Source organism: Pongo abelii, chromosome 2, assembly GCF_028885655.2.
Source record: "Pongo abelii isolate AG06213 chromosome 2, NHGRI_mPonAbe1-v2.0_pri, whole genome shotgun sequence".
Taxonomy (NCBI): domain Eukaryota; kingdom Metazoa; phylum Chordata; class Mammalia; order Primates; family Hominidae; genus Pongo; species Pongo abelii.
The window spans coordinates 172,438,150-172,456,016 of record NC_085928.1 but is presented as its reverse complement, the minus strand read 5'-3'; positions in this window follow the sequence as shown (position 1 = coordinate 172,456,016).

The window sequence follows — 17,867 nt, the reverse complement described above, 5'->3', positions numbered from 1 at the left end:
GTCAATCAATATATGGCATGTTGAATGGATGAATGAAAACGAGGGAGGCTGTATAGACTCAGGTTTATAGTCCCTCTTTCTCACTAGGTACAGAAACCTAGCCAAGCCATTTATCTTCTCTTGGCCTTAATTTTCTTATAGGAATAAAAATAATAAAGAAAGTAATTTATTTCTAAGACTAAAGATTAAAGAGATAATATTAAAAAAAGACGTTTAAATGCTTTATATATATTAAGCAATGAACGATCATACTATCATTGTTTAGAAAAATTTTCAGAACTACATTGTTTAAAAAGAAAAATGGAAAACCACTGCCATACAGGGTACAATAGAAAATTGAAAAGACGTTTCTGAAAGAATGGCCAACCAAGAAGGCACTGGGAAGGGCTGCATGGGGAGTGTCAGTGTATAAAACATCACATTAAATTGTGAACTACTGGTAACAAAGTGGTTTGATTTTCTGCCACAGTATTTAGCAGCATGAAAGGGAAAGTAAATACATTTTAAATGGGAGTTGATAAATAATGGGCAGTTAGTAAAGCACAAGCTACTGCAGCTTAACTTTCAAGTGGGTCTTTGGTAGAAATCTAGTACAGTTTATTTGGAGAGAAAAGAAAAGGCATCAAAGACTTGAGACAAACCACTAGAAGAGAAGGGCTCAAGTTATATAAGTTAAAGAACAAGATTCTAATGAATTATAAGCCAGACTATTGCATAGGTTATTATTAAGATTTTATTTGAAAAAAAATAGTAGAATACGAGGCAAAAAAGTCATGTTGTTAATAGAATTATTGTTATTTGCAAACTTTAAACTTTCAAAGGTACTATGCATTACATATCATTTTCATAAAGGTGTCTCAGTTAGCCAATGACATCTGTCACCATGCGTTTTCCCTCCACCTTAATTCCTCAATTTAATAAGTTAATACAAAGAAGTTTCTAAAACACAAACCTAGATTATGGCCATGATGTAGATTATGTTTAAAATATAAAACAAAAGTTAAAGCAGATACAGGGTAATTTAAGTTTTGTTTGTAACCTTCAATTGCAACTTTCCATTATTTCATTTTTTATATAATATCTGACCAAACCACATTTTACATAAATAACATTTTAACTGAGATACAAATATTGAAAATAAGAAAATCCTTTTCACATTACTTTTATAAGGTGTCATGTATCAGTTTAACTTTTAGTAGTATCTCAAAATTAGAACATCAGCAGTTGAGACACGTTCACCAAATATTTTTATTATTGTGTGATTTTTATGATCACTTGTTACTTCAGTTGTAGGCATCCTGATTAACTTTTTAACTTTTGTGAGATTATCAGATATAATCTATATTCAAGTAATTTACTTTATATTGCTTTTAATATATATTTTTATGATGATACAATACAATCAATTTTGTCTTATCTTCAACTGCAAATATACACATTAAATACATTTAGCTGAAATTTACATTGTAAAACACTTCTTCTAGCTTAAATGAAGCAGATATTAAGCTCTTGACATAATGTACTTCTGCCTACTTTGTGTTTGATCTCTAGAAGGTTTGACCTCCTTTTGAAAGTTATAATGAATAGTATTTAAAAAACATTAAAATAATAAAACTATACCTATTACATCCTATAAAATGAAAGTTATTATCGATATTTTGTCTGGTAAAGATGATATTATAAAATCTAAACATGTGTAATTGTTAAGCTTTTGATAAAAACATGAATAGTACCAGTCATACTTAACAGAGTTGTAAGTGTTAAGGAGGGGGAATATCTCAAGTGTGCAAGCCCTTCAGTTTTTGCATATTCTCTCTAATCTTTCAAATGTAAAAATATGTTAAAGTTAGTGGAACTTCTTTTTAATTATAAAAAAAAAAATCATGGGATTATACAATGTCAGTGATAAAATGGGCCTTAGAGACTATCTAATTCAGTTCTGTGTTTTAACAGAAAAGAAACAAACAGATTTGAGGAAATTTAATGACTTTCAAATCTTGGGTTTCTCTCTTGCCCTATTATTTTTTAATTTTCATAACTCTTTCTTCCTGCTCTTCTTTTCTTCCCACTATACTACGTCCTGCCCTCCAGTCCTATGTTCTTTACTTTTTCAAATATTTTGAAACACCTTATTTTTTTGTTGGGCACTGTTGTGATAAACAAAGAGGAGTAAGACATAGTAAAATACTTCTGCAGAATATTTGGCAATATTTGTCAAAATCATAAATGCAAATCACTCATAAATATCATTTCTAATGATGTGTTTTACAAATATAATCACAAAATAACTATATAACAAAATCATTGGCATTTGTTGTTGTTTAACAAAACACTGGTATGATATAGGAAAAATGACTACAGATTCTGTAACACTCCTGCTATTGAGAATCAAGAACTTTTCTACTTCTCCTTGAAGCTGACCTGGCCTGTGACTGCTCTGGTTATAGGTTATCAAAGAAATGATGCTTCGCCTGTCTGAGGCATTGCCTCTAACAGAATTGGAAGCATCCACCTAGGTATTATGACCTCCGACTTGTTTGTAGGAAGGTCAACTACCATGCTGTATGTACTATATGGAAAAGCCTCTATCTCATTTGGAAAAGGCCAATTAAGTGCAAGCCTCTGGCTGTGTCCAGCAGGGCCCCAGACTTGTGAGATCATCCATCCTCTATAATCCAGCCTGGCCCGACCATCATCTAAATATTAATGAGTTACTCCAGTTGATACAATATGAATCAGAAAAATCAACCAGCTGAGTCCTGTGCATATTCCTTTTCCACAAAATACTTAGAGAGGATAAAATGGTAATTGCTTTAAGGAATAAGTCTTAGCTAGTTTGTTAGGCAGCAATATATAACTGGAAAAACTGGATACAATGTGTTTACAATGAAAAAATAAGCAACTATAAATAGTAGAAGTGAGCTCTTATTACCCAATATGGGATGATCTGTGAGATAAGTGCAAAGTAAGCTGCAAAATATTATCTATGTTATGTTTCTGCTTAAGACATTACATATTATCTAGCTACATGTTACAGCCGTATAATTAAAGCAATAGAATATCTTCAAAGATGCCCATAAAACTTACAACAGAGCTCAACTTTGGGAGGAAAAATAATAAATTCTAGATGTCTAGGTTAAAAAAAGACATGCATGTGTAGTGCAGAACCTGTAGCATTAAACCTTTTGCTATGGTGTATTACCTTTTTAGTAGAAATCAATGGGAAGTAAAACAAAACTAAACAAAACAAAGCTAATCCCAGTATACTCCTGACTTTCCTTAGTCTTACACTGCTTACTGCCTATTATTACATAAATGTAAGAATTTTAGCATGTATCCTTGTCTTTAGGGTGTCTTTTAGAATATTAAAATGATCAATAAGTTAATATTCAATAACTTAGCAAAACGTTTTATAAGATTCAGTTGGAATCTGAGGTTAAATTCTTTGCTGAGCAGATCTGGTCTTAAAAGAAATGTACAAATTGAGAACATTAGGTTTGCATTTCTAATCTTCCTCCATACCCCATACAGCATGTATAATGAAAGATGATTACACAGTAACTGCTAACACAGCTGGGAGGTGTTCTCTGAATAAGATTTTGTTCTCTCTTCATTTCAAAACAGCTTTTATTTCCATGACATCTTGCATAGAGCAGATGGTCTCAAAAGTTAAATTTGACCATGAATACTACATTAGCTGTCATGTACTTGGAAAGGAAGATTATAAACAAGAAAAACTTCCTTTTAAAATGTTTCATTCATTTTGCCTTTTATATCATATGTGTATGTTTTCATTTTGTAAAGAAAGTATTTAGCAAATATGGTTTATTTCTCTTTTATAACTTGATATTGCTTCATTTTATATCTGACCATTCAAATTCAAACAAGTAAGCATCTCAAGAGTCATTAATATGCAACAGGGCATTACAATCATATCAACAGCAGAGGAAAAGAAAAGAAAAAGGTTTTCTTATTGTTTTCCAGCCAGAGGATCAATATAAGCAGATGTTCTATTTTTGAGTTGCAAAGAAAATTAGCGCTTTTGTAGAATGTATACACAGAATTGAAATATCCTTGTCATCAAAAAATAGATCTTATCATGGCAGTGATGAGTGAGAAGACAAACATTTTGAAATGGGACTGTCACCTAAAACTATCTAATACTCATAATTTTTTTTCACTAAGAAGTCCACATTATTTGTACAAGCAATTCCAATAGCATCAAGAGATAATATTCTGGCTTTCATTGATTTGCTTTGTTTTTTGAGTGCAAGAAAAAATTATATAGGGAGAAAATCATTATCAGAGACAAAGTGTGACACAAGTAAGATTCAGAAAATTTCAAAACAAAATGAATAGAGGAAACTTCAGAAAATCATATAATGAATCTAATAATCTGAACTAATTTTGCCTAGACAGTTAAGATACAACTGAGCAGGTTTCTTTGCACTGTCTTTATTTCATCCATTGCTCCTTCCTTAGCTTGATCCTGTCAGTACTGGGAAGGAGTGCAATATAGGAGTAAAAACACATAACTCAAAGTGAGAACCCTGGCTGCTGAGCCCTACAACTTCTTATCTGAGTGTCCTTTAGCAAGTTTAGCCTCTATCTGCCAAAGCTCTGCATATTTTAAACTGGAAAAATAATCATATCTTTATTATATTGTGAAATAACATAAAATGGGGACCAGACTTGAAGAATACCTGAGCAGACAAAGCCAACTAGGCCTCATAAGTGACCTTAACCATACTTGACTTGCAAATATAAGCAAAACTTAACTTGGGCCATTTTTGTAAATGACAACATTAAAGAAAAATAGAATTTAAGCTTAACCAATCAGACGCCACTAACTTTACATAGTTGTATAACCAGGAACTTTTCCAACAAAATAGATAAAGTAAGGCAACTGTATAAATGTAATAATTCAAAAATGTGCTTTGTTTTGCTTCTGCATTCACCCTGTAAAAGTCTGTTCCTTCTACTTCTTCATGAATTAAAGGAACACATGGAGCTAGAGAACCAAAAATAAACTGTGAAAAAAAAAATCATGGCTCAGTTTATCTTTTAACATGCAACAGTTAGTTGAGACTATACAATTGAAAGCACTCTAACAATGTTAACCATTATTCATATTTAGTAGTAAGAGAGAAATTCAGAGATTCACTGCTGCATCTCTTTTTTTTTTTCTTTTTTCTTTTTTGAGACAGTGTTTCACTCTTTTTGCCCAGGCTGGAGTCCAATGGCGCGATCTCGGCTCACTGCAACCTCCGCCTCCCGGGTTCAAGGATTCTCCTGCCTCAGCCTTCCAAGTAGCTGGGACTACAGGCACCTGCCACCATGCCCAGCTAATTTTTTTTTTGTATTTTTAGTAGAGACGGGGTTTCACCATGTTGGCCAGGGTGGTCTCGATCTCTCAACCTCGTGATCCACCCGCCTTGGCCTCCCAAAGTGCTGGGATTACAGGCGTGAGCCACCGTGCCCGGCCCATTTCTTTATTTGTCTCATCTAATTGTACGCAGGGTTACTCAAATAATACTTTCAACACAAAAGAGCCAATGTAATACTAAACTCATCAGAGAAAAAAAAAAGTCAACCTTCCAGGTAACACTTCTACATAGTACAAATTCCCACGTAACCATCTAGTTTGCTTAACATTGAATTGGTTAATTTCTAAAATGTACTATTTCTAATAAGCAGCTGTATACTGGCAATCATTTTATCCTTATATCTTTGTTATGAAATCCCATTTATTTATTTATCAAATCAAAATCTCTATACTGAATTTCGACAACATTCCAAAAATTATGCAGTGCTCTTTGGATGTAAAAAGCATAGGTGGCCTTCTCTTGATGGAATTCAATGTCTATCAGAGGAAAGAGAAGATCATAAAACTAAATATTATAAAATGTGATAAGTGCTATTCTTGTCTTGTGACCACAGTAATCTCAAGTACAGAACAGAAAACATTTGAATCTACAGTGGAGGGCAAAGGAATAGCACAATGTGGACAAGTTGTTACAGAGGCCAACGCATTCAGAACTAAGGGAAAAAGCAGACGATAAAGTTATATGCATGAGCCAGATAGTGAAGTGTCCATGATATTATGCTAAAGAGTTTCATCATATTTCTATATGAAGAAGAGTATTACAAAAGGTTACCACTCACAGGAGATAATAGGGTCAAGATCCAGGTTAAGGCTGCTTCTGAGATGAAATCAGAGATGAGTTTCTCCAGTGTGCATATTTCCTTTTCGCATCATTGAGTGAACTTGAGTGAAAGGTATATTGGTATATTTATGCTATTTTTACAATATTTTGTAAATCTATAATTACTTCAAAATAAAATGTTTAAATCTTTAACAAAGAGAATAGAAACATTCATTCAAACATTACTTCTATTTATGTGCAACTCCAAAATTGACAGTCATTTTCTGAATATTTCCAATAAGAATATCATTCAAACAAAGACCCAGGAACCAGGTAAGCAAAATAATGACAGCAATAAAAATAAACTATCCAACAGTTTATTCTTTTATTTATTTGTTACATAATGTAATGTTGTCTTCTTTGTAACATTGTTAACAAATCTGTTAAATTCAGGAATATTAGTCATTAAAAACTAAGTTCCATTATAAAAAGTGAAAGAAAACTCTAAATTCACTATTATAGCATAAAAGCTAAGGAAAACATAAGTCTTTTGCTATAAAAATATTTATATACAAGTATATAAAATATTTAAACCTATATCTATTGAGCAAATGGTACAAATTAAAGATATAAAATACCCTAACTCATGTAGAGTTAGCATTAAAATAATAATACATAATATAAATGCATTATGATATATCATATGATAATCATAAAGTATTTCAGAATTTAGAAAAATACTTTGGATGCTAACCAAAATAAAAACTTGAAATTTCTCCCTGTAGTTATCAAAGCTTATGTTATATAAAAAATTTTCTCAATAATAATAATACACAACATAAAGGTCAACAGAATTTGTGCCTCCCAGCTGTTGGATTTGCTCAGGTGAAATACTTAGCTAGAGCAACATTGAATATTTGATAGAGATTTTATTTTTTCTTTCAGCTGTTCATATATTGGACCATTAAATGACATCAATTGTTAGAAAGAACATCTGAATTTTGCCAGTTCCCATTTATTTATATTCTGATACCCATCACAGAGAGATGTACATAACAAATTTAAATAGATAATTTTCAAATCCATGGGGGTATTTCAAACACAAGAGATCTTGGGAAATTCACACACCCCTAATAATAGGGAAAAAATTGCTAGATTTGATTATAATGAACCCCTATGGTTAATATAATGGGCATTTAAATTGGAATTTTAAAAGCTTAGGCACTAATTAATGTGATTAATTTCAATAAAGACCACGAAATCAAGAAACTAACTTTGTATGATGATGTTTAGAAGGTTAATTCTAGCTTTCTCTTGTGCTCTGTTAGAGAAAACTATTGAAAATATGCCCTATCTCAAAAGTTAATTAGTATTAATAAATATAACCTACATAGCCACACACTTGATGGAAATTTTATACTTTTCATTATCTAATCATATATTGTTTCTGATCAAACTTAGACATTTCTTTTCCATGTTCTCAAATAGCAAATTGATTCTTTTTTAAAAATCTCAGAAAACATATTTCAGTCATTATTACATTCTTCTGTTTCCTATATTCAGAGAAGAACCAGCAATCATTAAGGCTTAGCTTGATTTGGTTTTCTGTCATAAGTGTCAAGGATAAAAAATACTTTACAGCACAGGTATAAAGTGTGTCAATATGTCAATATGATTAAAGTACCAGTTGTTTTTTGCTATAAATAGTGCTCTGTAGCAGATCAGGAGTTCTGCAAATGATATTTACTCTACTAAAGTAATAAAAAGAATAATCATGTAGCAGAAATTTACATCTCATAAGAAAAAAATGGTAAATTCTAAATTAAGTTACTGTTGAAACTTTCTATTTTATTTTTTCCATTAAAAAAGCATTTGATATAACAGAGGTTGCTATTAGTATTCAAAAATGTGCTTCTGAGCTTACTTAGCTGCCTCAGCATTTTAGTACTAAAGTTAAAAGTAAGAAGTAACAAAAACCTAATGAGATTGTTCAGTAGGTGCAGCTGGTCACCATTATGGAATCAGAGCATAAGCAGCATTGTTCATATGGTATTTCTGGTAATGGACATTTTTCTTGTCCTGACCTCTGAATATCGGATAACATGCTGATCCTGTAAGTCAGTCAGGTTTCATATTACAGATATCACTGGTAGCAATAGTCCCATATTATTAGCAAGGTCTTAAATAGATTGAAATTTAGTTTATACAGAAAACAAAAATAAAAAAAAAAAAAAACACAGGCCACAGGGGCTTTAGAATCTTTGATTACTTGTTGCTAAGTTTTATTTCTGCAATGAAGAAAAGTGCACCTACAATGCTGGTTCCACCTGTGCTGAGACAAGAATTATATTTAATTGAAAATCATTTTCTCTGAAATTATTTCTAACCTTAGGTCAACAATTTTATATACTCTACTTGCTGGAGGGTATATGTTAGTTGCCTGATTAGATTACATTACCTAGATACATGTTGGAAGTCATTGAACAGTTAAACCTCTTGTGTTTAGATTATTTTGCAGAATAATAGACTATAAATAACTACAGCTATTCTTGTGCCATATACTCAAAGTAGCCAACTGAGCATACCTTTTCTGCATGCAAATTCCGAGAAAAAAAAAGCTAGGTAAGTCAAGATTTATTCAAAAATATTTTTATAGCATTTCTGTTTAAAAATGACATTTTGGGGGAAAATGCATGAAATATAGAATAATGAACTAAACATTCTTTCAGAACACTAATAAACATCTTGAAGACAGATAATACGTAATAAATAGATGATATTTAGATAAATATAATAGATATAACACCACTTACAAAGACAATATTAGGATTTTACTTCCGGAAAAATAGCTTTCAATATTTCTCTCATTAAATACAACTCAAAACCTTACACATCATACATAAAACTAACCTAAGACAATTCTGAAAGGGGGAGATAAGACATACTGACTACAGACCTTACCACTCATGGAAAGGCATCTGGTAAATTTCTTAGGTTTTGTTTTTGCCTCCTAAATGTCCGATGTGGTACTGAAGAAGCCAGCAACCCAGAAATGCCAATAGGAGTAGATTTAAAAAGTCCCTCAAGGTCGGGCGTGGTGGTTCATGCCTGTAATCCCAGCACTTTGGGAGGCAGAGGTGGGCGGATCACGGGGTCAAGAGATCGAGACCATCCTGGCTAACACAGTGAAACCCTGTCTCTACTAAAAATACAAAAAATTAGCCGGGAGTGGTGGCAGGCACCTGTAGTCCCAGCTACTTGGGAGGCTGAGGCAGGAGAATGGCCTGAACCCAGGAGGCGGAGCTTGCAGTGAGCCGAGATTGTGCCACTGCACTCCAGCCTGAGCGACAGAGTGAGACTCCGTCTCAAAAAAAAAAAAGTCCCTCAAAATTTCTGCTGCCTTTAGCCTAAGAATCAGGAAAGGAGCAGCCTAGCAATATAAAAACCTTTTAGACAACTGCTTGGCTACAGAAAAAGGGCACAGAAAATACAGGTTCCCGCTCCAATCTCTACCACCAAAGCTTGAGTGGAGAGGCTAGATTTCCACCCTCTCAAGGTTATAAAGTAGCTCTCCAATCCACTGTCACCGTTGCCCAGATGGTGTCAGAAAGAGCCATGTAGGGAGCTTGGACTTTCATCCTCTGTCAGGGAGGTGAGTGAGGGAGGTCAGGATGGAATGTGATAAAAATCACTCTCCCCTTGAGTTTTAGAGAAAACCGTTAAGTTGCACAAACTTCAACTAAACCCCACTCTTCCCTGCAAAGTTATAAACTACCACTCTTCCTCTCTGATAAAGTGATGTCAAATAAGACCTAGCAGAGAGTCAGGGCTTTCACCACCACCTAGTCTCAAGGCCACCAGTCCCAGGTGTCTATGGAGGCTACATAGGGAGAAGTAATGATGTACTCTTTCTCCTCCAGCCAAGGAAGTATCAGTGGATGCCTAAAGGAGAGTGAAACATTTTATCCCCACCCAACAGTAATGAAAAGTCCCCATCTTTGGCAGCCAGCAGAGACTCAATGGGGAAAATGGAGTTTCACTTCCATCTACCAATAACCAGGCAGCATTTCTTTTTTTCTCTGTCAGAGTGGTGTTAGGGGAAGCCAGATAAACAGAAAGTTTAAATAATATCCAGAGTCTCATAAGATAATACCCTAAATATGTAGTTTAGAATACAAATTACACAGCATACCAAGAAGCAGAAAGATGTCCAGCGGAATGAAAAAAAAAGGCATCCAATGGATGCCAACACTAAAATAACACAGATATTAAAATATGGCAAACATTTTAAAGCAGGCATCCTAAAATATTTCAATGAGTAATTATAAGTATACTTGAAATTAAGAAAAATAGAAAGTCTCAGCAAAAGTATAAAAGATATAAGAAACAAGTAATTTTTTTAAAAAAATCAACAAAATGACCAAAACTTTCAAAAATTCAACAAATGGAATCAATAGAAGAATGGAGAGACAGAGGAAAGAATCAGATAAGGAAAAAATAGATTAAAACAAATAACCCCACCTGAATAACAAAGAGATAACATAGTTTAAAAAAATTAACATATCCCCAGGAAACTGTGAGAATATCTTTTTTTAAAAAATCTGACCTCTGTGTCACTAGGATTTCATATGAGAGGAGAAAAAATGGGAGAAGGAAAAATACTTGAAGAAATAATGGCTAAACCCTTCTAAAATTTGGCAAAAGATATAAACCTAGATGATGAAGAAACTGTGCAAACCCTAAACAGGGTAAACACATCGGGAGTTACAAACACCAAGATGCATCATAGTCAAACATCTGCAAACTACAGAGAAATATAACATTCTTAAAGCAGTGAGGAAAAAAATAAAACCTCACCACTAAGGGAAAAACAATTCAAACAAAAGTGAACTGCTCGTTGGAAATCATGCAGGGTAGAGAACGTGATAAACTATTTTTCAAGTTCTAAAATAAAAGAACTGGCATCCCAGAGTCCTATGTTTATATAAAATAATCTTTAAGAATTAAAAGGGCAATCCAAATATTTTCAGATAAATGAAAACTATGAGAGTTGGTGCCAGCAGGCTTACTCTCAAAGAATGGTAAAGAAGGAAACTTTGAATATCAGGAAGCAATAAAGAACAGCAGGGAAAGGTAAAACTATGGGTAAGCACAATAGTAAGCACAACAATTACATTAAAGGTAATGTAACACCCAAAAAAGTGAAAAATTAGTATAATATTAAAAAATCTGACCCCAAAATACACTGTTTACATGAAATTCACCTCAAATATGTCAATATAGGCAGGTTGAAAGAAAAAGGGTGGAAACAATGAAGTCCAAGATTGGGAATTGAAACTACCTTTACAAGATTATGACAGTATGAGACATATGACATAGTTGACTCCATCTTGCTTCTGACCTCCAAGCAGTCTTTGGTCATTCCTGGGTGTAGGCCAGATTTTAGTTAATAGTTTAATTTTGAAATAAGAATAATAGTCCCTCCCTAAAACTAATCCCCTTCTTGTTCAGGGGCTGAAAACACCTTTGCAAGACTAATGTAAGGCCACAAGATTAGGATTATGGAAGGGACCTGAATTCTGCTAAAATGTAGGTGTAGTTTCTGTAGTCCCTTATCACTCAGGAGTTGTATGGCCAGAGGTCACAAGATTTGTGACTATCCCAATTGAGTCTAAAGGTAACATCAATATTTTAGTGTTGGTGGGACTTTTCCTTAGTTTAGCTAAAGACAGGGTTCTTTGTCCCACAGCCACGAAAATTCAAGCTCACAGATAATTTGAATGGTGAGTAAGACAGGGTTGTATTTGGTTAAAAGGAAGAAAAGGGGGAAACAAGGACTCTTCTAGGGCAGAGTCCCTGCTAGAGTGCTTTACACCTGCAGCCTGAATCCCAGGTTCCACACAGGAAGAGGAGGGGCCGGGCTCCTCCCCGCTGCAAATGACAAACTTCCTGAGGCTCCACCCCAGCCTGCATTTCCAGTGCACAGGCCTGTTGAAGTTTCCCCAGGGACCCTCTCCCACCTGGCTGTCTCATTTCCCCCTCTAAAGAAGTACATCTAACAGCCATTAGATTAAGGATGAGGACGAAGACAGATCTTAACAGCTTCCTGCTGACAGAGAGCACTGTTTTGGGGAAATGGCAGTCAGAGCTCCCTCAGAGGCCTACTTAAGGGTTCCCAGCAGAAGGGGCCACCATCAGAGGCTTTCGTTGCATGACCACTTGGAGGTTGATTGCCTGAAGACAAGAAGAGACAAAGTGGGTTATTAGAAAGCAGGTATCAAAACAAAACAAGGGGAGGGGTAAGGACAAATGCCTGACTTGCAAAAAACTTCACCCTTTTGCTGCCACGTTGGGCTTCTGGGTTCCCGTCCCCTGAGCCCAATCCTAAGCCAACAGTTTAAGGACTGGGAAATTACGTCTTTCCAGTTTGGAGGATGCATCTGAGGGGAGTGTCTCATAGTAGAGAGACACAATTACCTATTAGTGAACAGAGAACTGAGGAGAAGAAAGGAAAAAAGAAGACACCTTTTAAAGGAGCCCTAGAGGTTCAGGATGCATTTGAAAGGGGTACAGACTGAAGATGAATGGCTACTCATCTAGAAAGAGTGAGGCAGGCATCCCTTATTCTCTTCTCTTCCTAGTGGATACCCGGCCTATGTGAGGGAGGGAAGGAAGAGCATCCTTTTTCTGTCTTCTGTCCTTGCATTCCTGAGTCCCAGTGACCTTGGCAGATCCCTCCATCAGTGGCAAAGTGGCTTGCACCCATGAAGCAGGGAGGGCCTAGAGAATAGGAGTTATCTGTTCTCACCTATGTCTCTATCCCCCCTACTGTCAGTAGCCTTAAAGTTTCCTAGACTTCATTTATGCCATGGATATCAATGAGGCCTTTATCCATGAAACAGGAAGCTTGGGGTTGGCTTAATTGGCAGGAATGAGCCACGCTTACCTGTGCTGTGCCTTTTAACCTCTGTTGCCATTTGCCTCTGGATCTCTGAGATCCAGTTTTCCTTCCTAGGGCTTTGACTCGAAGCTTGGAATTAAGTTTGGGAAAACAGCGTTTCCTCAGAGGGTTGCATGGACTCATTATCATACGCCAAATAATAAGGTAAAACTGTGAAACTGAATCCTCTTCCAACAGGGGAGAGAAAAGGATGTCTTGTGATACATTCAGATAAATGGTAGCTATAGTTACGCTTACTAGGATTTGGGTTCATGTTGATGGCTTTGGTTGATTCCCTTGTTCTTCGGTTCCCAAAAAGGAAAAAGGAAACCTCCAAGTGGTGGGCATCCTGTTTATTCCAGTCATCAGGCAGGATTTGCAGGATAATTGCTCAGAACTAGAATATTGATCCAGATTTTTACATTACCCATTTCTCTTGTTCTTTCTGAGCTACAGCTGGAGATTGATGGTAGATTCACAGGAACGAGACGGGTTATTCTAACATGCAGGCAGAAATTTAAAAACAACTAGTGAGTTTAGAATTTCATGACAAATATATGATATGTTTTGAAATATAATTTCTCCGTCTCTAGTCTTCATTTTCGTTAAAAAAAATTATGATAGGAATGAGTGGTTTGCAAAGTAGACTTTAGTCTTATACTTGGCCTGATTATTTGCATAAAGTGCAAAAAGAATAATTATTTCTACATAGGTCTTTTGGATTAGCTTTGATGGAAGTTTGTTCCACAAGGAATCTCGGATGAGATCTTTTAAAGCCATTCCCAACCATGGGTTTATCCTCAAATACCTATGAATTCGGTGATTCTCTCCTTGTAAAGTCCCACAATAAACCTGGAGCTCCTGGACCTGTTAGAAAGTGACACTCTTTACTGACCATAAGTCAGAACTGATCATAAGTCTATGCACAGGGACTGCATAGACAAGGGTATGAGGCCAGTTTCCCCACTGGGCTTTTATTGGCTCTGCAATTCAAGATTGACTCCTTAAAGGGAAGCATACCTTTCTAGTCAAAGCTTTGGTAAAATATCAACTTTCTCCAGTTGTGTTCTATTGCAAAAGAAAAATGGATTATTATTGCATGGATGCAAACAACTATATTGCCATAATAATATTCACAGATAGTTTACCAAATTTTAGAGGGGCCAGGCAGAGAGAAATAAACATGCTCTAATTTTTTTTCATAAAAGTATGCCTTGCTTAATTATTAAAGGCTGAAAATATTTCAAAATAAGTTTCTGTGACTCTGAAAAACACAACAATAATCAGCAATATTCCAAGCAAAAGTTAAAAAGATGCTTCAGCTTTCTGAGTCCAGTCCATTTAGTTAACTCTTGTTTTGCTTATACTTGTGAGCATTTCAGGTCTTCATGAGTCCTGTACATTTTCCTGTATTCCAATGTCACAATATCCAAAGTTATCAGAAGCCTGTATTTGAAAGCACCTGTTAAAGTTCTATAGCCTATTATAAACCATCTTTTGAAAAGGATTAAAACTTGACAACAATTTTCTGTGAATAGCTAAATGTCCAGAGTAGTTATAGTTAGAAACACAATTGACAAAGAAATTTGGTTATCTCCTTGGTTTACAATAATTTAACATAACAACCTTAATTATGATTGATAGCATATACTTAGATTTTAGAATTTTAGAAATCCCATACAATTTGAGAACATATACTACCACTATTCACCAAAATATAAACTAAAGATTGAACATCATTTTGGCAATCTCATGTACCTAAATATGTTAAATAACCCTATTTACCTCTCTTTTTTGGATACTTTATGAGTCCTCTGAAGTATCCAAAAAGCCAGGTGTCAGGAAAGGCAATTTTGAGACTTAAGTTTGATTTTGGGAAGGCTGTTAAATATGTTAAGTTTTAAAAACTTGATGTGATGAAATGGAATTTCAGATTACCATGAGACATTTATTTTGCCAAAATTGAGAGACAGTACTAGCTGAATTTCCTAGGCAAACTAAGAGTTCCTAAGCCTAGCTGGGGAAGGTGACCTCACTCACCTTTAAACAAGGGGCTTGTAACTCAGCTTACACCAGACCAATCAGGTAGTAAAGAGAGCTCACTAAAATACCAATTAGGCTAAAAGAAGGAGGCAAAGAAATAGCCAATCATCTATCACCTGAGAGCACAGAGAGAGGGACAATGATCAGGATAAACCCAGGCATTTGAGCCAGCAGTGGCAACCCCCTTTGGGTCCCCTCCCCTTGTATGAGAGCTCTGTTTTCACTCTATTAAATCTTGCAACTGCACACTCTTCTGATCTGTGTTTGTTCTGGCTTGGGCTGAGCTTTCACTCACCATCCACCACTGCTGATTGCTGTCGTCACAGACCCGCCACTGACTTCCACCCCTCCAGATCTGGCAGAGTGTCTACTGGCTTCTGATCCAGCAAGGCGCCCATTGCTGCTCCCAATCGGGCTAGAGGCTCACCACTGTTCCTGTGAGTCTAAGTGCCCGGGTTCATCCTAATCGAGCTGAACTCTCTTCCATGACCCACAGCTTCTAATACAGCTATAACACTCAACGCATGGCCCAAGGTTCCATTCCTTGGAATCCGTGTGGCCAAGAACCCCAGGTCAGAGAACAAAAGGCTTGCTGCCATCTTGGGAGCAGCCCGCCACCATCTTGGGAGCTCTAAGAACAAAGACCCACCAGTAACAAAATGATGACTCAGAAATTTGAAAGAAGCAAAAGCCTTTTATAACCCTTTATATATTTTGCCAAAGAGCAGATTAACATTTTAAAAATACCGTGTTGTGTTTTTATTTCAATGATCAAATTACAGAAAAACCATATAATACCCTTTTGAGTTCAGTCAATATGTTTACATAGAGAACCCCTTCTGCAAGAATAATTTCCAAAATTGTCCCACCACTTGTTCAAACCTTCAGTTTTTCCCTGTCTACCTCAAAACAATCCTTTAACCCTAGGAAAAACTACATTTCCATGTCTTCTTATAATCTTTTACTAAAAAATACATTTTACTGTTCTCACCCACCTTGAATGTAAATCTATTTCTAATAGTTTCAATTACATGTTATAATGGTAATGCCTAGCAATTTTTAACTTTAAATTGGTTGTTTAACTTTAAATGGTAAGTTGTTTTAACTGTGTGCTGAATGCAGTCAGGTTTTGCCTCCTTAATTAAGGGCGTGGTTAGTTCTACATGTCCTCAGGCCTTACCAGCTGTGAAGCTGGCAATACAGACAGTTCCCAAAACCCAAAAAGCAGTTTGTAACCTCAAAACACTTAGCAAACCTTGCATCTGACCTGCATTTTACCAATAGTTTTAAGGGGTGTTTTTATTTCTCAAAGATTAAAGTCATGTGAACTGAAAGGTACCACAGTGTTTAACTTTAAAAAAATAATTGATCCAAGTGCTTGTCTTTCTTTAGGCCAAATTAATTAGTGCTCTTTTTACAGACATCACACACAGTACACACACAGGCAGGAGGAAACCCATTTGCTGGGTGGGGCACTATAAAGGACAAGGCTAGGAAAACATGCAGATAATGGGACCAGAGAGAGCTCATTCCCTAAGGCAGGATTGCTGAGCAAAGCCTTGCCAAGCAGTTACTGGCCATTCCCCCAGCAGGTAAATCAAGATGGAGGCTTGCAGCACAAACCATACAGATACGCAAGGCACACTAGATTGGCCATAGCCCAAGACTAGCCCCACAAGTCCCTTTTCACAAATAAAGCTTTACAGACAATATAAACAGTGATAGTTGGGGGGCCCTGGCCTAGAAAGCATCTTCTAAAAAAAAAAAAAAAAAAAAAGCTTGCTTAAAACTTATTGCTGATGGGGCAGAGAAGGGGTTTAAAAATGCCTGGAGAAGAACCCTTATTCTTATGCCATTTGTTCCTCCACCAAGAGAAAAGCTTAATTACTGTCTGATGCAGTAAGGCCCCTTGGCTGGAGAAGGGGAAGGCTCTGGTCGTGTGTGGTGGAAAACGCTCACCAGAGGGACCCCTGGGCCATGCGTTCCAGCCATGGCAAAGAAGGGAAGGTTAGTTCCCCCCAAAAAAGAAAAGGGCCATAAAAAGGCCCAGGAGTGAAGTGGGGAGGTGGGGGAGGCACAGGTATTGGGGGCCTGGTTCCCCCATCCTCGGAAGTCTGAGGATAAAAAGGCAACAGTGAGAGGTTTTGAGTCCATATTTCACTCAACACTTCTTGAGCACCACCTTGCATGCTGGAACTGTTGTAGGATTTTTCTTTGATTCAGCTAAAGACAGGGTTCTTTGTCCCATGGCCATGAAAATTCAAACTCACAGACAATTTGAATGGTAAGTAAGACAGTTTTATTGGGCAAAAAGGAAGAAAGGAGGGAAACGGGAACTCTAGCTAGGCCAGAGTTCCTGATAGAGTGCTTCATACTTGCAGCCTGAATCGCAGGTTCCACACAGGAAGAGTAGGAGCCAGGCTTCTCCTTGGTGCTAATGGAGGGAACTTCCTGAGGCCCCGCCCCCTTGGATAGGCTGGTTGGTGGTGCTCCAGCGACCTTCTCCCACCTGGCAGTCTCATTAGATCCTAAGATTGGTCTTTTGAAAATATTTTTTAGATGTCTACATTCTGGCAAATGACAGAATCTACCCAGACCCATGACTCACGACTCAACCTGTTCCCTGTCCACACCCAGATGTGGACTCCATGCAGGAGAACTCTTTTCCACACACCTGTGATTTCGTCCTCATCCAATCAGCAGCACCCATTCCCTAGCTCTCTGCCCATAGGTAAACT